This window comes from Ambystoma mexicanum, chromosome 6p (assembly GCF_040938575.1).
Source record: "Ambystoma mexicanum isolate Mex_15411 chromosome 6p, UKY_AmexF1_1, whole genome shotgun sequence".
Classification (NCBI taxonomy): domain Eukaryota; kingdom Metazoa; phylum Chordata; class Amphibia; order Caudata; family Ambystomatidae; genus Ambystoma; species Ambystoma mexicanum.
Window position 1 is genome coordinate 1007549295 of NC_090935.1, and position 22624 is coordinate 1007571918.

The 22624-nt window shown below is 43.2% G+C and overlaps 1 protein-coding gene and 1 long non-coding RNA gene across 3 annotated transcripts in view; one reads left to right on the forward strand and one right to left on the reverse strand.

Annotated features, from left to right (window-relative positions):
• Positions 1-22624, forward strand: part of SLC12A2 (solute carrier family 12 member 2) — a 908845-nt gene that overhangs the window by 728711 nt on the left and 157510 nt on the right. The gene's annotated exons all lie outside the window — the stretch shown is intronic.
• The window catches only part of LOC138510142 (uncharacterized), a 240658-nt gene continuing 236251 nt past the window's right edge, over positions 18218-22624 (reverse strand). Inside the window, exon 3 of the long non-coding RNA XR_011280326.1 lies at positions 18218-22083. This is a non-coding gene — a long non-coding RNA (uncharacterized lncRNA). The remainder of the gene's footprint in view (positions 22084-22624) is intronic.

Below are 22624 nucleotides of genomic sequence, written 5' to 3' on the forward strand. Positions count from 1 at the left end.
CAATGGAAAAGGGGTTCACCGCCATCAATAATAAGCTTGATATAAGAGACAACATAGCGTCAATACGAGCCGACATATGAAAGGTAAACACCAGAGTCTCTGAGGTGGAAGAAAGGGTGAGCACCCTGGAAGACACAACCACCTCACAAGGCAAAGCTATCGAGGACATACATAAAGACATCGGAGCCCTTCACGCCAAATGCGAGGACCTTGAATCCCGATCACGGCGCAACATTGTACGAGTGGTCGGGATTGCAGAAGCCAAACTCAACATTCCAATGGAGCAATTCCTTGAAGGAGTCCTCCACAAACTATTCCGAGGCACCCAATTCTCAAGCCAATTCCTTGCTAAAAGAGCCCACAGGGCACTGCTCCCCCACCCCCACTCCGAAACCTGGCGCCCCAGCCCAAACTATCTTAGCACGCTTGCTTAACTATCGAGACCGTGACCTAATCCTAAGACTGGCACGAGAAAAGGCTCCCCTGACATACAATTCCAATCGAATTCACATATATCTGGACTTTTCAACAGGGGTACAGTCGGCTAGATGCTCATTTGACCATGTGAAGAGATTACTCGGGGAAAGAAAGATTGTCTAAGCCATGCTGTTTCCCGCTAAACTTTGCATCCAACACTCTGGCAGGACCCACTTCTTTGAAACACCGGAAGACACGCTAGCATATGTCGAAAGGAATATTCCCCACATCACTGGGGATACTTGAAAAAGGCTATGCACAACCAGTATTCAGATGTTCAGACAAGATCCCACATGTAGTCCCAGCATGGAAAAAGAGACTGTAGAGGCCACAACATTCTTGGAGGCTACTACTCCAGGTGCGAAAAACGGACCACACTGCCTCCATTGTTGTAAAATTGCAGTTGATAAGTTGGGATACACTGCCCGATTGGGGGGATGGTGAGGGACGGGGGAAGAACAAACAGCAGGCCTGTTGCCTCTGAAAGGGAAGACTCACCATGACAAAAGGCCAGTTGCCTTACACCAGAAACAGGAAAACCACAAAAGGGAAAAGAACCACGTTGGGGAAATGTTTTTACAGTTCATGGTTGCAGTTGTTATAATAAGAAAAACCTGGCATCAACACAGAATGAGGAAGAACATTTCAACACCAAAGACGCAATGACTCGGCTAAAAGTTCCATGAATGATGTCCCACCAAATAACTAAATACTAGACTCCTCTTTGGAATGTCAGGGGGGGGGAGCTACTCAACCCAATCAAGGCCAGAAAAATCCTAGCATACGCCAATAGACACAAAATCGACATCCTCCTACTACAAGAGACTCATACTATGGAGCAAATCTCTGCCTCATTTGGCTGCCCCTGGGGCTCACAAGTATTCACTACGAACTACTCGTCGCAGTCGAGAGGGGTATTGATGCTGGTCCATCGCAGACTTGGGCTCATGGTGACTAAATCCAAAGTGGACACAGAAGGCAGATTCATAATACTATGGGGTACGCTACAAGGACAAGACATAATTATAAACACATATGGACCTAATATTGACACACTGGAATTCTATCAACAGATCATTGCACTAATAACACCAACATGGGGAGGAGATTTTAACACCATACTAGACCCCTCACTCGACAGAACATCCACTGCTGAACGGACAGAAGCAAAAGCAGCACCATAAAACAAGCCATGATCTTACTACCACTCGCCGATGCATGGATGGAACTACACCCCCTTACCGGAGACTACACATTTCACTCATATGTCCACGGGTCGAACTCCAGAATGGACTACTGGCTCTGCTTCACCAACTGTATGCCAGACGTGAGTGAATGCACTATACTACCCAGAACACTTTCGGACCACTCCTCTGTGGTATTGGATATCCAGATAAGGACACCCGTGCCGGACCACCGCCTATGCAGAATGCCACCGGATCGTCTGTGAGATGACTCGCTTCCGGAACCACTCCGTATTGAGGTGGCTGAATTCTTCGAACGTAACCAAGATTCGGTGAACATACACAACACGATTTGGGAATCCCTCAAAGTGTGGCTAAGAGGACACCTGATATCCAAGGTCCACGGTACACTACAAGGAATACGTACCCAATTAACTACGGCCGAGGATCACATCAAAGGCAGAAGAAGCGTACACAGTGTCACCAGGGCCAGGAACTCTGACCCTGCTACACAACGCCCTGGCCAAATTTACGTCGCTGGCAGAGCGAGAGGTCTGGTATGTGTCACAACCAATCAAAGCCAAAGAATATGGAGAAGGCAATAAATCCAGCAAGATGCTGGCTAATCTAATCAAATCTGAACAGGGCCACCGACAAATCACCAGTATCACTGATGAGCAGGGCATAACACACGTAGACCAACTGAAGTTGAATGAAGTGTTCCTGAGTTTCTACACCAAGCTCTACCCGGATGAGGTGACAACCGAGGAGCTACAAGAATACCTGGACTCCTTTCTGCTCCCCACACTTACCCCGGAGGAAAGAACTGCCATAGACCTTCCACTGAGCCTTAAAGACTTGAAACAAGCAATCAAAGACCTCGGGGCGGGCAGGCTGCCAGGTTCGGATGCTCTACCAGCAGACCTCTACAAGAACCTCATCGAGGAACTTGCATCACGCCTCCTGGAAGTATAGGAAGAGTCCCTGGAGTGGGGAATACTGCCACCATCAATGAGAGAAGCGATTATCACGGTCTTATTGATACCACACAACCCCCATCACTCTCCCTCCTCGTACAGACCGCTGTCCCTTCTCAATGTCGGCACCAAAATCTTTGCAAAGGCCATAGCCAATAAATTGAACCTGTATACGTATATAAACTTGTGCACCCGGATCAATCGGGCTTTATACCGGGTCGCTCCACCGCCCTAAATCTCAGACGCTGCTTCTCCATCACCTCCCAGTTAGATCATCGAGCAAAGATGGTGGCAGTCACCTTGGACGCAGAAAAAACGTTCGACTCTATCTCATAGAGGTTCACGTACGCAATACTGGAAAAAATGGGATTCGGCCTAGGATTGCTCCAACTCATAAAACTGCTGTACCGTAATCCCGTTGCCAGACTACGTACTGATAAGACACTCATCTAGCTTCAATCTACAGAGAGGTACCAGGCAAGGCTGCCCACTCTCTCCTCTAATATTTGTACTGACAATAGAAGGAATGGCAGCATGCCTACGATGCAGACACTCCTGGAGAGGGATTTGTATCATGGGATCCTCACAGTTCATCTCTCTATGCGCGGATGATACGATGTTGTACATTAGGGACCCAGATGCTCACTTTTACCACCTATGCTGCGGAACATAGCAGAATTCGTAAAACACTCAGGATACAAAATCAACCATGCCAAGTCGGAAATAATACCTCTGACCAACTCCACGATCCAAACTGCAGCCATGAATGGCCTCTGTTGGTCCCCCACCACAGCACAATACCAGGGCATCATAACGGCACCAGACAAGCAAACCTTGTACGCCAATAATTACACTCCTTACTTGACACAACTGGGATACAAACATAACGCATGGGTTAAGTTGCCCTCATCCCTGTACGGATGTACATACCTATTGAAAATGCTGGTGGTACCTGAACTACTATACCTATTTAGCAGCATCCCGATCTGGCCAGGTGGGAAATTCTTCGACACACTACAGAAGATGTCTTCCCGATTTGTCTGGGGATGGCGCACGGCCAGAATCAGCTGGCCTAAACAATGCGAAAGCTATGATACTGGTGGGCTAGCTGCCCCAGACATTCTTCTATACTACTACTCTGCACAGGCGCACTTCGCTAAATACTGGAACAATACTGCAGAAGAATTTGCACATATACATGCAGAAGAGTTTGCAGCATCTCCCCTGAACCTTAAGAGCATGATATTCGCCAAGGTAGCAGAGGAAAAGATCCTAGCGGATCCTTTGTCATCTACATTGCGGGCATGGACACATCCTCAAGAGAGTGGGATGTGACATGCCATATTGTCCACACCTACCCCATGGCACTACCCTGACCTTGAACCCACCATGGACCGAACGATACAAATTAAATGGGATCTGGAAAAACAAGCCAGGATCGGGGACCTCTTCCCTGAGGATCGATTTCTTACAGCTGCTGAGATCCAAAACAGGGCGGGAGCCGGACTAACCACAACATTACATCACCAGCGTCTAAAGGCAGCCTGCAAGAAGAAATGGCCATCCTTCTCGACAGCACCACCTGTACGCAAATTCCTATCATACATCCTGACACAGGATGGATTCAAAGGTAGTGTATCTACGCTATACAGATCAATACAAAGCAACACCCCATCCAAGAATGAGATGAAAACCAAATGGGGAAAGGGATCTGAACGTCAATCGACGAGCAACGCTGGACGAACTACTGTAAATGCAATAAATCTATCTCCCAATGCGCTAGCATCAGACTTATCCAGTTCAAAATTGTAAACCACTTACATATCACCCCTAACAAAGTCTCCATGTTCGATCCCACTAAGCAAATGGCATGTCACAAGTGCGACACAACGGCCGCAAACGCGATACATATGTACTGGGAGTGCCCACCAATTAGGCAATTCTGGGAAGAAGTAGCAGAAACTATGAACGATATATTGAATACAAATATCCCGGCCACGCTGCTGAAATACCTACTGGTGGATATTGGGAAGGCATCTGTCAAGACCAGTAGACTATTTGTAATGGGAGGAGCAGTGGCCAAGCGGAGCATTCTCAGGAAATGGAAATCCAAAACTCCTCCCACACACGAAAGTTGGCTCTGAGACCTGATAAACGCACAAGAATGTGAAGAGACCTATGTAAGAGGTATACAAACCACCTCCAGACCCAAGGACATATGGGGGCCCCCTCAGGACATACCTACTGAATGCGGAAGAGATATAAGAAGAAATGAGGAACCAAGTTAATGTCTAACCCTTAGTTTCCTGTCTCTGTACTCCCTCCTCCCCCACCCCCTCCCATACCCTGTGTCTAACCAGCATCAAGCCTATACCCATGCCATTTGCAATGGACTTGCTGTCTTGGTGATAATGTGGTGATCTCTGTGATGTAATATGCTATGCCAGTATTAAATTGTTTTTTTTTTTTTTTTAAAGCTGGACCTTAACGATGTTAGGTGACTTGTGATTGATTTTAGGACATGCAGCAGGTTGTACTCTGTTTTCTCAATTGCTTCTGCAAGAAATAGGAACTGAACTGCTACCCCAGCTCCAATTGTTATTTTCCAAAAGTATAGCTTCCTCTTGAAGGCAAATACTTTTTTATTCACTGTAAACGAATTGGCATTGGCTCCTTGCAAAGACATATTGAGGGTATTTAGAGCTTTATCGAAAACATCCTTAAGGTATACCAAGAGCACAAGCCAGCAGGAAACACACAGATGGTTTGCTTTGCCAGTGTCCAAAAGAAATTGTCACACTTTGTTTTGGGGATCAAACAAACGCTGCAACACTCTTGCCCTGGACAGCCATCTGACTTCTGTGTGAAAAAGCAAACCATCATGTTCTGACCCCATTTCTACACACAGAATTGCAAAGAGAGGTGCTCTTGTTGGCTGTGCTTGGATGGCATTAACTATTTTTATAGCTGAACTGAGTACCTCAGAAAGTTCATTGTCCATATTCCGAGCAGCAAGTGCTTCACAATGAATTATGCAGTGTGTCCATGCAACATCTATCTCCACACATTGAAGGGACACCATCTGTGCAGATTCCTACGCAGGCTTCCCATCTCAAACAGTGGCTGCTCATAACATCATTTAAAATGTCACAGTTCTGATGCTGTTGCCCAGGTTTTAATGGCCTTAAAAACAAAGTATTCTAATATTGTAGTTGCCCCACAGTACCTTACATAGGCTATTAAATGAGCCTCTCACGATATAGCTGTTTCCTCATCCAGCTATAACGCAAAGAGACTGGTTTGCAGCTGTGTGATTAATTGTGCAGTGATATTTTCTGCCATCTCACACGTCGGCTGATGGTGGTGTCTGACAGAGGAATCATTTTTAGCTTGTCTGCTACACTTTCAGCACCCATTCTCCTGCACATTGCCATGGCTGCTGGTAGAACGACTTTCTCAACGTCAGTGAAAGGTATTTTATTTTTGGCAAGGAGGTAGGCAACATAAGATGCTTTCAGTGCACTGGCTGGAGTGGAAGCAATATTTTGCACTGTAATTTTCTGCTGACTGATGACTTTTAACTTGCGAGCAAAGAAGTCTCTGCTCTTGCCAATGAGATCCCCATGTTTTGTTTCCAAGGGGCGTCTTAATTTGGTTGGTTTCAGGTATTCATTGGCTAAAGTTGCTCCACACACCACTCTCCGAGGCCTCGTTTCACCTCCGATCACAATGGAAGTAAATCCAAGGTCTAAATATGTGCCATTATACTTCCTGGCTTTTGCAGGTTTTTTCCCCTGTGTCAAAGACTGCGTCTACCTTCCTTTTCACACTACCGTTTTTGGACAAAAAGTGCTCCATTTCAAAATGAGTTCCTCACCTATGAAAAAATGTAAACCCCCATTGTTAGGCAAACTTTGTCTGCAGTACCCTTTGGGCACACTACAAACAACTCTGACTACAGGTATAGGAAACACAACCTTTGGTATCAGCTTGTACTACACAGTTTTGGTAGCGTGTTGAGCAGCCAGGCTTATCTCAAGAGGCGTCAATGTGAGCTGCAGTGGAGTTAAACAGATTTACAGATGCAAGTACCCAAATAAACATACACTCAAGGTTTCTTGCATAAACCATTATTAATGTATTTATCAGTCAGAATAAGCCTTCTTCAGAAGGGAGCAATATAGTAACACTCAAATATACTTCATGAAATATACGCACTTAATATCTCTAAACCAGTAGATACCCTTTTGGGATGGCCCACAGACACTACCTACACCCTCAGGTGACTTCAATTTCTAGGGTGCTGGGGACATTAATATATAACTGTTGCATTTAGGATCAAATAGGAATAAGTCAAAGTACAGGGTTATTTAGAACATACAAGAGACCACAATTATTCTTAATCCGGCAAATACTTTTGGATCCCCCAGGAAGAGTCATTCAGTACAATAGGCTAGGCCAAAGTCAACGGGCAAGTCTTATATAGGATAAAGCACTTCTGGTAGGTAAATGGAAAAGTCTTTGCACAATGTTTCAGAAGTCTTTGGAGAAAAGAAGAATCAAATGTAGGACCACAAGCTGATTAGACTTTTGAGTAGTGGAAGATGCAAGCAACTTTACAGCAAGATGGAAGTTCTCTTAGACTTTGTACAGTACCTTTTAAAAATGAACAAAAGATGCAGCAGATGACTCCTGTTCCTATGCAGCTCTCACTGTTCCTGGGCCTCAGTCGTGGGGACAAGAGCGAGGATGTCGGGGGACTCCTGCACTACACTGTGAGGTCAAAACTTGCAACCGCCAAACTTCACTTTCAGTGGCTGCTCAGTGTTTCAGCTCCTCGCGTCTACCTCAAATAGCAACACTGCAGTTCCTGGCTGTCGAGATGAACTTTCCTTGTTTCTGGGGTCCCGCGCTCTGTTGAGGGTGCTCAGGCTCGGTCAGTCCTGTAGAGCTTGGGCTCTCTAAGGTTAAAAAGAATTCCTACAGAAATGAGAATTCCCCCTAACAAGCATAGATCCTCTTCATAAAATTAAATGTATTTCTAGGGAAGTCGGACCTTAAAAAACACATTTAGTATAGGACACACCTATTCATAGGGAGTAAAACCAGAAGTTACTTTAAGATTACTTTACAGTAGGTTAAGGGTAGTGGACCCTGCCAGTCATGCAGCGACACTGTCAAGGAATCACCTGATAAACTAACCCTGTTACTAGGAAACACTTCTGAATAGTGGAACACAAAATCATGGAACAGTATAAACCTTAAACTATATTAAGGATAACCTCAGTAATACCAGGTGAGTAAGATCTTTTGGTGTAATATGCAATTAGTTGCTTTTCAGATCAGTGGAACACGGACTAAGGTAAGCAATAACTTTCTAATTTCACTTAGTATTGCACCAGGCAGACCAAGGTCAGTTAAACCTACAGTACACTGATTAAGCATGGTTCACAGCTATTCAAGTCAGGTAAATACCTAAGGAAGACTTATTCTAGACAGGCTAAACATCATTTATGAGGAAGCAAGACACCTCTGTCGCCCCACCGACGAACAGCTGTTTGGATGGATCCTGCTTCATTATTCCTACCTCTTTTGCCAGCGTCCCCTCTTTTAGGCTTAAAGCCTGTCGGGCATGTTTGGTGCATTTAACTCGCTTCAAACTACCACTGCCTGGCTATCGCGCATCCTACGCCACCCCTGGCAGTGTCACCATGCTACTGCCTCGCACTACATGCAAGGTAAGAAGGGGCGGTTACCTTTCCTGCAAATTCACATTGCCCCTTCAGCACTCCTCAGTGTTCGACTTGACTCGCCTAATCTATTGGCAGCCTCCATTTGAACTATATTCTGTTCCCGTCATAAGCCCCCCGCCTCCCACAACGTATTTGTATATGCCTGTCAGTTTGATGTATCCCTCTTCATGATACGTGACTCTTCCAGTCTGCAGCCATTCTTACCAGACTGTCCCAAGGCGTGTCTGGTCTCCTGTCACACATTATACTAAACATGCCTTGCGTATACTTGTAAAGGTACAATCCAATACCGCTGTGGGTTTCCAGTAAATGAGGTGAAATCTAAAATCGATGATGCCTCATGGGAATGGCTACCATCATCTTTGGAAAACACAAATAAAAAATAGGTCGAAATAAAGCAGTATTTAGGAATGCGTCATGGAACACTAGAGGCTTTAAACATCTGCTTGTTAACATAAGTGAAGAGCTATTGCAAGCCGAAGTCATATGCTTACAAGAATGCTGGCTACAAAATACACCAATTATAGACGGTCATTCTTGCTACTTGAATAAAGCATATAAGGGTACAACCAGACGACTAACGGCGGGTATTTTGACCATCATAAAAAACAACTTAACTTAAAGTGTGATACTAATGTCAGCGCCTTCACCACTCATTGAAATATTAGTAATTCAGGAAGCTAACTATACCAGCGAAGAGAAAAGAATAAAGGCTATCATCAACCTTTACTGGAATAGTCGAACTAAAGATGAAGAATCCTTCGTGCAATTAGTCATGAACAGCATAGATGACTTTCGTGCTGAGTTTGGAAATCTGGGTATCATTCTTTGTGGAGATCTAACACCATAGCTTTTAAAGAAACAAATCAAAAGAACCCGCAAAAGGATTCCTGCTCCCAAAAGTGGATGAGGGAAACAAACATCAGAGACCTCAACCTGGTAAATGGAAACGTAGAGGAGGACCGACTTGGTGGAAAGACCTGGAGATCTTAAATGCCAGTGCAACTCTTGACTACTTTTTTGTTGACGGTCACCTCCCAAAATATAAAATCTTTGAAAATTCTGAATTCCACCAAGAGCGATCAGAGCCAGCTAATTTTAACCTGCTGTGTTCCAATCTCTCAAAATGAGAGTAAGCAACCCAAAGTACAGGAAATATGGCCGCATAATGTAAGTGTAAACAATGGCATGAACCGACTGCGTATAACAAACAAACTGATCCCTCAGCTAAAAACAGAAATAGATCACTGGATAGCCACACCATCCATGAGATTAGAATACAAATCTTGCCTTACACATTTTAGAGACAACGGTCAAGTGTACTTGAGAAATAAAACCCACTCATCAATTTGACCTGGAACTAGCTAACAAGAAAAAAGCTAGCTAAAGATCTACGGGCTCTAAAAAAATCAAGAGTAAAACAATAGAGCAAGAAGGAAAGTCCCAACTATACCAACAGGACTCGAAGCACATCCTGATGGCCATAGGGAACAATAACGCAAAAGCCTTCTGGTCCCTAATAAATGATCAAGCATAAAAGGTTTTGAGCAAATCAACCCCATAGACGAACATCAGTAGCTAGCACACTTCAGCAAAATGTACAATCAAAATAGTGGGGACCCCTATCAACAAAGGCTCCCGGATAAAAACGAAATTGTGGCAAATAAACTTCCCGAAAAAAGAAATGCTAGACCAAATCAATAAAGCTAGTAAATCTCGTGCTCCAGGTCCGGACGGGCTATCAAACTTTGTCCTAAAACAAAATCCAAATCTATGGGCTGACCTTTGTGATCATCGCTTTAGTAGGATTGGCACTAGTGCTGCCGGATGCCCTTGGGCCTGGTGCGCTATATAAATAAAATAAATACAAATAGTATGCAAATTCCGGGGTCATGGCTGAAAGCAGTCGTAATCCCAGTCCACAAAAAGGGAGATGGAACTAAACCAGGAAATTATCGGCCAATATCCTTATTGGATGTGCTTGGGAAATTATACCCCGGCATTCTACTCAAAAGGTTAAATGAATGGCTAACAAGTGGAAATCGTGACCAGAGTCACAGGGTTTGTTGCTAAGGTAGACTGCGGCCTAAACTTCTTAACACTCAACTTGCGAAAGATGAAAACAATGAATGAGAACAAGAAGCTATACTTAGCATGTGTGGATATGGCCACTGCCTTAGACAGGGTAGATCGAGGTATTTTGTGGTACAAAATGAAGAAAAAAGGTTGTCCCAAAGACCTACTCGAAGCTAACATAGCGCTGCATACTAACACAAGCCTACAGATCAGATTAACAGTAAACCCCTATTCACAAAGAGAGGTTTGGAACAAGGTTGCCCATTAGCGGCCATCCTGGACAACTTTTATATATCGGACATCAGAGTGGATCGAACCAGCGAGAGCATGTCACCCACGTATGAGTGGGAACAACCTGGGGCATTTACTATATGCAGACGACCTAATCCTCCTCGACATGACCGCGATAGGACTACAACACAAGCTTGATGCTCTACATTACGTGGACGAAAACAAACAGATCAACGCTGATAAAACATTCTCATATTTTAAAAAGGATAAAAGAAACATCAAAGAAAATGTATGTGGACCCTGCAATAAACTCTGATTTAAAGTGACGAAGCACAAAATATCTAGGTGCCATGATAAGTGACGATAATGGAGAGAAACCGTGGCTTGCAAATTTGGAACTCAAAATGGATTAACTGATGGCACAAGCTCTCTTAGTGAAGAAGAGTTATGGGAAATGTTCACTACAACCAGTTGTAGATTTTTATAAACATAAAGTGATTCCTGTGATCACCTATGCTGGCGATACGTGCTTAGGATTGCCATGGGCATCTTGGGATAAATTGGAGGCAAGATACTGGAGAAGAATACAAAATCTTGCGAACTCAGTGCCAATAGGCGTGATCCGTCACAAACTTGGCCTACATTCAATCCATCTACATGTGACTTGTAAGGCACTGTCAACCTATAGAAAGGTATAATTAATGGAGTGCCTGCCCAATATAAAAAACAAATTCGAAAACTATGCTCCAGAATACTGGCCCCTTAAGCTGTGGAGAGAGGAGTGCATTACAATATTGGAATCTGTGCACCCAGGTCGAAACATTGCATGACCATCCCAAGAGTTAAAACATTACGCCAATCAGTAGATTGGGCCCAAACGGAAGCAAGCCGGTCAACCTCTAAGTCCCATACTCTATCAAGATCCTTGGTGAACTTCCCTAACTTGCTCCCTATTTATCTAAGGAAAAGTGCCAATCCACGCACAGGGACTTGATCCTCTGTCTCAGGCTAAATGTGCTACGAACGAAACAGAATCTAAAGAAATACGGCTTGGAAAAGTGACTTATGTAGATTGCAACAAAAAAGAGGAATTTTTACAACACCTGAAAATGTTCTGTGGAGAATTAAATGAGGAGAGAGAAAATATCTCCAGAACAACTTGGCTCCTATGTGTGGACAAGACTCCAATCAATGGTGGGAAACCTTATACATAGAACTGCACAAGAGAACTGTGAGAGGACTCGGTATGTATCTGGAAAAAATGTTAATAAGAATAACAAACTGCAAATAATGCACACACGGAACTTTAAAACCACTAACATCTAGCCGAATGCACGACATGGGAAAGAACTTTAATTGGTAGTCATTGAATGGTGCACTGAGAAATGGTAATGACTACTTCCCTTTGTCATTTGTTCGGCTAGGTAGGAGGATGATCAAATGAACATTTGGACGAGTAAGTTATGTATTAATTTACACAAAAATGCTAAATAAATAAAATATTATACTGAACATGCCCCTGCACTTTTGTGCTTTGACAGTGTTCTTCCCTGCACTCCTTCCCCACCATCCTCTTCTCTTCTTCATGCCCAGCACCTGCACTTTCTTAAATATGTTGTTTCTCACCTACCTGTAACTGCATGTTTGATGTAGCACCCCGTACCATGAGGTGAGGCTTGACCGGTAAGTATACATACATCAATCTTTGCCTGCAATTTATGCGTATTTTTGTATTTCACTAATGTACTATGCATTTCCTGTAACTAGCGCCCAGATGCCTCAGGGTTTGGTGCGCTAAAATGAATGCAAAATAAATAAATGGTAAATATCTTAAAAGAAATAAAGTGAAGCCAACAGCATTACTTTTAGGAAGAGGCACAACCAATTCACAGGTAAGACTCACAAAGAATGGTACAACTGCTCCCATGATGGCGACAACGAAAGGATTAAAGCAGGGCTGCCCTCTTGCAGCCACCTTATATAACCTATAAACTGCAGACTGCGAAGATAATCTAAAAGACACGGCTCTGAATCTGCCAAAACTGAATTCTGTTCCAATTCCAGCACTATTCTATGCAGACATCATTCTGCTAGATAAAACCATTTCAGGATTACAACAGTTTACACCGTATGGGAACCTACATGAAGACTAACGAACTAAAGATCAACACCACAAAGACCAAAGTCATGGCCTTAGTAAAACTCCCATTTAAGAAACGACCAGTACTAAAACTCTCTATTGATAACAACTCTCTACAAGAAGTCTCAACCTCCAAATACCCTGGGATCATGCTAAACCAGTCCAAAACAGAAAAGCAATTGTTTGATACTGTGGAAACGAAAACCCAATCACTAGCCAGACAGGGATGCCTTTTACACCGGAAATGTTACATTTTCATTCAAACAAATTATAACATTCTATAGGCAGAAAATAATCCTGGTAATGGCATACAGTAGTGATGCAATGATCCACACACTACCCAAAAAGTGGACGGAATTTGAAGCAATTTTCTGGAGGAAGATCTTAAGATTACCAGATTCATACCCAATGCCGAGAATTCGGTATGAAGTCGCGACACAATCACTATCCTCTATAGTGATATGGAAGCAACTAGATTTCCTAAGGAAACTGCTGATAAAGGACAAAATACCGGCCTTAGAAATTCTGGAAAATAACCCAAATTCTTCCTATAATACATGCCTACGGAAATGGAAAGAACAATTATTTCAACAATTAAGAGATGAAGACATATTCCTTGAAACTGTCATGAACAGACCTCAATATGCAAAGCGTAAACTGGCAAGCAACGATTGGATTAGAAACTGCCAAATGAAAACCTTATATTCGAGAAATCTTCAAAGCCACCTCTATGTTGGAGCGTTAAACGAAACTCAAAAATACATGGAATTATTTCCTGATGAGAAGATCCGCACAGTGTATATCGCGATTCGTCTGAACAATCTGCCGACAAGAGATAAGCTTGCAATGGTTGGAGAAATCCTGAAAACCGACGGACATTGCCGCTTTTGTAAAGATAAAGAAGAACCGGAAACAATCCATCACTTAGTAATGATCTGTCCTGAATTGATGCACGAGAGAATGACTGATGACTTTTGGCAAATTCTTTAACACATCAACTCAACAGATGGACAAAGAACTGCGATGGGCACTATTATTGAATGGACATGAAAATAAATTAATCTTCACGATAGTGCAGTTCTTACAACATATTTTAGGACTAGATGCTGGAAACCAACAAAAACCGAAGCAAAGACAATGACGAATATCATTCTAACTGCTTCACAATGACAAAAAGAAATCCTTTTTACTTGCATGTTATATTTTCCTTTTTTTTGTACTATGAACTTTTATCCGTTCAAATTGTAATGTCTTAAAAATGAAAAGTTTGTAACAAAATAAATCATTTTAAAATACAAAAAAAATAAAATGAATAAAGTGAAGCCAACAGCATTACTTTTGGGAAGAGGCACAACCAATTCACAGGTGAGTAAAATAACCTTTATTTATACTTTTAAGAATGGCAAAACACATTCATGTTAATTAAGAACTTTTGTAACTGCTCACTCATAGGGGCAGTTGCCAACCAACTCTTTCACAAGTAAGTAACTTTTAAACACTTGTTAAGGCAGAATCCTTTTCTTATCCAGTCCTTCCCTAGTCTATTGCGAGAGTTCTCTGAGGCAGAAGAGGGACCCCAGTGGTCTAGATGCCAGCTGTAGGCAGGGAGTGAGAGGGTTCAGTTGCAGGGAAAGTCAGAGTTCCTCTCCCAGTACCTGGGAGCAACCATGTAACTGTTTTCTTAGTTGTGATCATCCGGAGAATTGGGGAGTTCTACTTCCATGTTTCCTCTTCTGTGACATGTTCTTGCTCCTCTACATCGGGCGTGACTCCAGTGCAGGCTGCTCGACAGGCTGGTTCTTCCGTGTTAGGAAGAATTCTCATACATGTGCCAATTCACCCCACCTTAGAGCCCTCCAGCTCTTTTGCTAAACTTTGGGACTTGAACTTTTAATTCTGTTTGTTTTATTCTAGTGTTTTCTTCGGTTATGGAGTTTTAGACAACTCCATAGGCATCATCTTTTCATGTGCGTCACACAGCACCCTCAGTGCAGCGGCACAGGGAAACCTTTTCAAGCTTTCTCAAGGTTGAAATACCTTCTCTGGGATAAACTGTTTCCCAGAGTAAGTAAAGTGAAATTGACTTTAGTAGTCTTTTTTTAAATTCCTAGACCTAGCACACCCTATCTTACAATAGTGCAGGAGGGGTTACTTAGTATCCCCTGTGTCTAGATACTCATGTAGCAATCAAATGCTACCCTTTCCTATCGAAATGGCTATTGGCAGTGGTTTTACAATGAAATACCATGATTTTTCCCGACCGCGAACACCGGTAGTGTTAAATTGCGGGAACCATGTTTTCAAGCTGGTGTCTGAGCCCTCTCTCTAAAAACAGGTCCCAGTCTTATTTTTTTGCTGTTTCTTTGTGGAAAGGTCCTTCTAGAGTTTTGCTTTGAGCGCCAAACTAGGTTTGGTCCCTTTGTTCCATTGCCTTTTTGGCGCGCTTCAGGACTGAAGACCGCCTCTTGCGCCCGAGTGTCTGGGGTGGGCAGGAAGTGACAGAGGTGCCCGAAACTCCCTGTGCTTAGTCTCCTAGGAGACCCAAATGCACTCGGATGTGATTGGCTGGCTGACTGTCTGGCAAGGACAGCCACCCTGCTGGGTGAGTGGCAGCTAGGCTGGAAGGAATTGGAGGAAACTGGATAAAAGGCGAGTCTCTTTGCTTGGAAGGCAGAGTTGACCACTGGAACGAAAGAACCGAAGACTAGCTTGAAGAGGACGGCTGCTGTAACTCCTGGACTGTTGGTTTGACCGGTGAAGTCCTGCTGAAAGGTCCGAATCGCCAAGTTCATCTTGACAGAGAAGCCCTGCAAAGACGACTTCTCCCTTGAGTTGGTGGGACCAATCAACTCGAACCGTAAGCCTCCTGGATGCCATTATTGGAGCTGGTTGTATTTTCCTCAAGAGTGTTGCAGGAAACCGAATAACCAGGGAGAGGGACACCAGTTGGTGTGCTTGACTACAGCTACCGGAAGTGAAGATTGGCCTGTTACCAGCTTTCCAACACATCCCTGTGCAGGAGTCCCCCTCACCCCCCCCCCCCCCCCCCGATATCCTCCCTCTGGTCCCTACGACTGAGGCTCAGGAACAGTGAGATCTGCAGGAACTGGCCAGAACAGAAGTCTTCAGCTGCATCATTTTCTTCATTGTAAGGTACTGTGAAAACCCCACCTAGAGAACTTACCTCTCACTGTGAAAGTACTTGGAACTTTTGCAACTTGCAGGCCTAGTCAGCTTGTGACCCAACACATGAATCTTTCTTTTACAAACTACTTCTGAGAACTTTGGCAAAACTTTTCAGTTTAACTACCAGAACTGCTATATCCTATACAAGACTCTAGCCCATTGACTTTGGCCTAACCTATTGCACTGAATTTGCTCCTCCGGTAAACTCAAACTATTTGCACTGTCTAAGAGTAACTGTAATATTATTTTTATTAACTTGTGCCTTTTTGCTCCAACTTCAAAGTACTCCGATAGCCATTTTGCTCCTCCTTCAAAGTAGTTTAAATGGATCTATGTGATCACTGAGCCGGCTGCAACTGCGACGCTGAAAATGCCTGACGGCAGTTACGGCGTGGCGCAGTGATCATATGGATCACTGTGCCCGCTTGCCATGGCCTGCATTACCCCTCCCAAACCTCCCCCCCCACCCCACTTACCTTTAGGGCGGCACACTTATGCGTGTGCCACCCGTACTCTGCGATCCCTGCGGTGTCAGCTCCTGCCACTAACGTGGGTTGGAGCTGACGCCGCGGGGTGCTTTTTTTTTTTTCTTGCGTGTCCCCCGCTTTCCTAAATGGTAAGCGGGGGACACCCCTGCAACACCCGACCCCCCCCCACCCCCCTCCTCATTACTGCACCCAGGAATAGCGGGGGACACCCCATCAACCCCCGCTCTGCTTGGGTGCAGTAAATGTCACCCTCATTTTGTGCGCCTCCAAAGTAGCAGTGACTGCGGGGAAATGAGGGCGACATTTTTGTCCGATACCGTTTAAATGCCTCAGACCCGTACCATGTAAAGTACTGAAGTATGTTTGTGTGATATAGATTGCCTCTTTGTAGTGAATGTTTTATTACTGACTGTGAAATAAATTAATAAGTTTTACCAAGAAACCTTTGTAAGTGATTTCAATCCAGCACTCCAACTAAGTCAATGCCTAGTATGGGATGCCCAATGGAAACCCTTATTTATATATTTGTATGTCAAAAGTTTAATTCTGGATGATGTACCCTTATATAACGCCCCTCTCTTTGAATTTCCCCGGTCTCACTGAACAAAGAAATAGGTTTGTTTTGCAAATTAAAAGATTTATTTGAAGAATTGAACAATATATATATCACACTTTTATGAATATGAATACTATCTTAATATCACACTTATGAATATGAACAATGATCAGCAATGGATCTCATTACAATATCAACAACCTCTTTAATCAATTAGGAGTAGGAATAGGAAGAATAATCTAGCAGAGGATACGTTGTATGGGTTCAAGAGATTGCAATGATAGGAAGAAATGCAACACAGAAAACTTTAGGAATTTAACCAAAGACATAATCGCTCTTTCCCCCTGTTGTTACTCACTCCCCCAACTATTCAATATGAAGAGATGGAATGAGGGCACACAGGTATCAGAAATAACAATCAACAATTGCAGTTTGAATCCCACTTCCCCCCCAGCAAGCATAGAGAGAACAGGAATGCTTTTAAAAACAGGTCAAAATGATTTTAAATATGGTTGAATTGAAGGGGGAAAATGATTTTAATTCGCTAAATGAGATTCAGAACTCGTGAGAGTTGCTTTGGATTGGTTCAGGTCAACACTAGCAGTGATTATAGAATGATTAGCAGATGGAAAACGAAATTCAGAAGTTGAAAGCAAGACATAGCTATTTTTACATGTGGTGAAATTGACCCAAATTGCTAAATCGCAGCAACTTTTCCGCGTGCGGTAAACGTGATTGCGGAAACACTATAAGGAATTAGAAGCTGAGGATGTTGGCTTCAAAATGACATTTAAATGTTGTTTCTAGGACGTACGGTTCAAAAGTTAGAGGTTTTTGTGAAGGCAGATTTTTCAGAAGCAGTCAAGATTCAAAATGAAAGATGCGCTTTAAAGATTAGGAACCAAGATGAACTTATACTAAGGAGCTATGAAAGTACAAGATACCCAACGGGACAACCACCAGAACAGGGCGCCTTCCGCTCTGATTGCTGTGCGCCAGGACACTTGACCTTCTTCAGAAAATATCAGCGCACAGATGATTATCGCTACAATTATCACAGACTATATAATGAGAAGAATTCAGGATGGACACAAGATTCTATAATGCAGTTTTGGATAGGTTGAAATGGATTGAATAGGATTATTTTAAACTAAGAGATGACTATGGACAGTTCTATACTAAATACTCACTCCTATGGCTTTGGAATGGAATGGGCACGTCAAAGATCTGGTCAAAGTTTTGGACTTCACTCCCCACCAGACAGGAATAGGGCACCTGGATTCTGCTCTCAGCAAGGCACTCTGCTCTGCGCGGCCTCTTGGACTGGATCTGACGGGTTGGTTCTGGGTACAGCTCTACTCTATGGTTCTGGATATTGGTTCTAGCATGAGATTCTCAGCTAGGACAGCAAAACAGCTCAGCCAGGCTGTTGTGGTGCCCCTTGGAAGTTTAGGGGTTAAAATCAGGTTTGCAAGTTTTTTAAAGGCCTGCTGAAAAGGGTTCAGCTTTTTGGATTAGGCCTCTGCTTCAGGGTTCTAGAATCTGGTTCTTCCTGCAGGGTGCTTCGCCAGGGGATCAGTTGATGAGTGAGAAAGTGTGTCTCTGGGTCCTCAACAGTCCCTATTTATCCATTTTCCAAAGTGGATGGGGGGGCTGATTATCTATGCCCAACCCTCTAAGGATCTGATGGGTCAGAGAATTCCCTGTCCCCTGATTTGAGAAAGGAACTGTGTGTCATCATGTGTCGGAGTGATGCTGCCATCTACAATCGAGAGAAGAACCCTCCCCTTTGCTTTTACTTAGAAAATCTATTTTTCCCAAAAAACATATTTCCCATATGCACAACTTGTTAACATTACATATACACATCACAGATTAATTAAGGCTCCGCCTACGAGTTTCGGTTCACAAATTAGTTTTTTCGCACCTTTGGTTGGTTACACATTTTCGGATCTGTACAATTTTTTACATATAAGTGCACATACCATCTGGTCATACTTCTGTAATTTTTCATGTTCCTAGGACAACTACAATAGCCACAATATTAAACATTCGTGGGTCAATCTCGGAACATCGCACAGATTCCAGATTAGTTTTAAAATGTGAGCACATTTTTCATTTTAATCTTTTTGTCAGTACTGTACAATTTTTTAGAAGTATTTTCCTTAAACATATTTAATCCAATGTTAAATCCACATTTTCAGTCTGGCCCGCCTCCAAGGTCTTGGCTGAGTCAGAGAGTCACATGGCCTCCTTCCTGCCAGGGCAGTTTCTATTGACGCCCCAAATTAGCATCTCCATTCAGCTCAAGGGAGCCCTTTGTCTGCACTCAGAGCAACAGGCCAGGGTGCCCCTCCCAGTTCCTTTTCACACCAGCCTGCCAGTTTCTTAGCAGAGCACACGAGAACAGATTCCTTTGTTTAGGGAAGAGGTGTGGAATGTGTTTGAAGCCCAGTGTGGGAAACTTTAACTTTTAAACCCAATGTCTGAAATTGACTTGTCTTAAAATATAACTTACATTTTTAACAAATACATCAACCAATTTCTTCAAGCCTTTTTAGAATAGTTTTGAATTGTATGCACCTCTTAGGCTTCTGATAGCAAGTCTTTCTTTGGCATAGTTTGAGTTCAATGTACAACTTTACACATAAGTTTTAAATCGCCGGCTTCTGACAGAGGTGAGTAACGGTACTACACCCATTTTTGACAGATTTCTTCCAGCTCAACCATCCTCAAAAGTGGACTTTGTTCAGATAATATATACTTCTGTGGACATTGTATTTATGTGGATTCTTGAAGTAGAATGACGTTCACCACCCAACAAGGAGGTTGGGTCTTTTTGTGTGGTTTGTGAGCTATGATTCGTGCAATTTTGACAACCAGGGAGAATGGATTTTTAAAACGGCTCTATTTCTTTTGCAATGATTTTGCTCTATGGGCAGCCAAATGATGGGTTTTGGCAGTGGTCCCCTGTGTTCCCACTGACATAGGCAAAAGTTGATGGCAGCCTATTTTTCTGATTTTTACGGCACACTTTCTGGTAATTTTTAGCAAGCAGCATGCTTTCCGGCAGCCATTCTGATGTTTCTGCTGCAAGCAATGCACAGTAATGTTGCAGGGCCTGGACTAGTGGGTTGAAACATCCCACACCTTGAGTGTAAGAGTCTATTTGAATACTTGTGATTGTAGACCTGTGTAACATTACAGCTCACATTCCCCTCTTGAGATAAGCCTGGCTGCTCAGCAACGCTATCAAAACTGTGTAGTACAGACTTATGCCAAAGGTTGGTTTTACTTACACCTGTAGTCCTAGTTGTGTGTAGTGCTACCAAAGGGTACTGCATACAAACTTTACCTAACATTCGCCAGTTTCACTTTAGTTAGTTTCCTCTTGGCCAGGCCTTGCTGTGTCCTAGTTCAGAAGAGCTCTGATTTTCGCAGGTTCGGCTGCGATCAGGGCTTGCTATGCCTGGCGCGCGCTCAGTGTCTCCTGCCGCACCTCCCCGGAGGAGTATCACGCGACTCTCCAACTCTCCTGTTGTTGGATTGCTCTTTTTTAAAATTCCGATTGGCATTTTAACCTCTGCAAGGGGCAGGGGGTGGGTGGGGAGGGGGGAGTCGGTCTTCCCACTGTACTTTCCTTCCCAATGTATACTGTGCATATGCAGGTTAAAAAACCATGCCATTCTTCTAGGCATGTTTAAATCGGCATACAGTTCAACCCCCATGTAGCCAACAAAGCGATTAGGATCTTGGGAATAGGGACCATTTATATCCCTTTCTAGGGATTGCATGTCCTCCAAAAGGGCCCCAGTGGGATCCTGCTTGTTGCAGCCTGTAGGTTAGGGCTCATCTCCCTTGTGCCAAAGGGGGTGGATCCCCCTTGATATGATGGGACTAATTCCTTGGATTCGTCACAGCAGACTCACTGCTGCCATGTCTCTAGGACTACCGGCATCAGAAAGATTGAGCAGTTATTTGGTTACTCTGGTATGCATGCTTGCAGAGCAGTTGCCAAGCAGATTCTGTGGAGGCATATTCCTCAATGTCTCAGGGCTCACTACAGCAGAGGTCTTGTCGCCTCTTCTGCCCTACATAGAAGTGTCCCAGTTTTGAAATTCTGTCAGGCAGCTATGTGGTCTTCATTGCCAACGGTTGGCAAGCACCACTACTACCTGGATTGTCTGGTCAGAGCACCAGTTTGTCTGAAAACTTTTTCATAAGGCAGCTGGCTGAATTTGTATCTCTAAGATGAGGAATCTGTGAGAGGAAGGACTAATCGGAACATTGCAAAGATTAGTTTGTTCAAATGACGCGTTTCGCACCTGGCTGTAGACCCGATGCGTATCTCGTTCAGGAACATCCATAAACACTTGAAAATTCTTCAACAGTGAACAAAAATGACTCCTTACCATAAACTTGCATGCATTAGAGGACTGCATTCTTAAAAAGTTACTGACAGTTCAAACCTAAAGTTTAGGGTGGTGGTGTGTTTTCATTACCACTAGCAGTTCAAGCTAAGTACTTTGCTAGTTGGAGAATATCATTTGTTTGAACATGGCGTTCCAAATATTGAAGTTTAATGATAGATCGGTGACACATCCTGTTAATTTTGTCCTGTTAAATTTGTAAAAAGGAAATGCACTTATCATACAGCGTACACATATTTAACATCCTGTCATAGAAAGTTGAACATTTCAAGTTTGAGTGCAGATTAGATTAATTACCTAAGTAAACAGAGAATTATTGGCATGTTTTCCATTATCCGTAGCCCTTACTTGAATATAACTGGAATGGGACTAGGACTACCAAAGTGCTGGTGAAATAGCCAGAGGTCTGGGCTGCGTAGTTAGTTGTCCATGGAATTCTGGTGGCTCCTATGATCATGATGCTTGCATGTCTGTGAAAGTTGTAGATTTTTTTCTACTCGCCTCCTCTTGCATGATTAAGCCATAAATTCAGACAAGTATCCAAATGTTGAGCAGTGTGTCCATTATTGTGAATAATGTAGCCGTCTGTAAAGAGTGGAGCGGGATTTTGTTAAACTTCCGGTAGACCATAATCCCCTTTCCCCTCCCCCTCTACTTAGACAGTGATTCTCACACTTACATTTACAAAATGTAAATTTTAACAAATCTTGCCTTTTGATTCAAGGTTATGATACGATTGGTTATTTATAACACGCTTAATACCCAGAGGTTTCTAAGCGCAGACCTGGGGATCGAACCCGTGTTGCTCTGTGTCGTCTTGCTTCCAAGGCGAGCATGTTGCCGCTGAGCTATCCTCCAGAGGTTCTTGCTTTAAATTCTGTTAATACAGACACTAAGTATATTCTAAACCATGGTAATATTTTTGTAATAGAAAAATGGGTGCCCTGGCAAAAAAAGTAATTCTATGATGAGAATTCTCTTGCAGTAATATTAGAATACTTGCCAACAGAAAAATATAATTTTGTACAGTATCATAGTTCCCTTTTCGGTTAGTCACCACAAGTATGTCAGCATTCTAGCATAACCTTGAGCCATGACTGGCTTGCTGTCTTCAACATGAAAACTA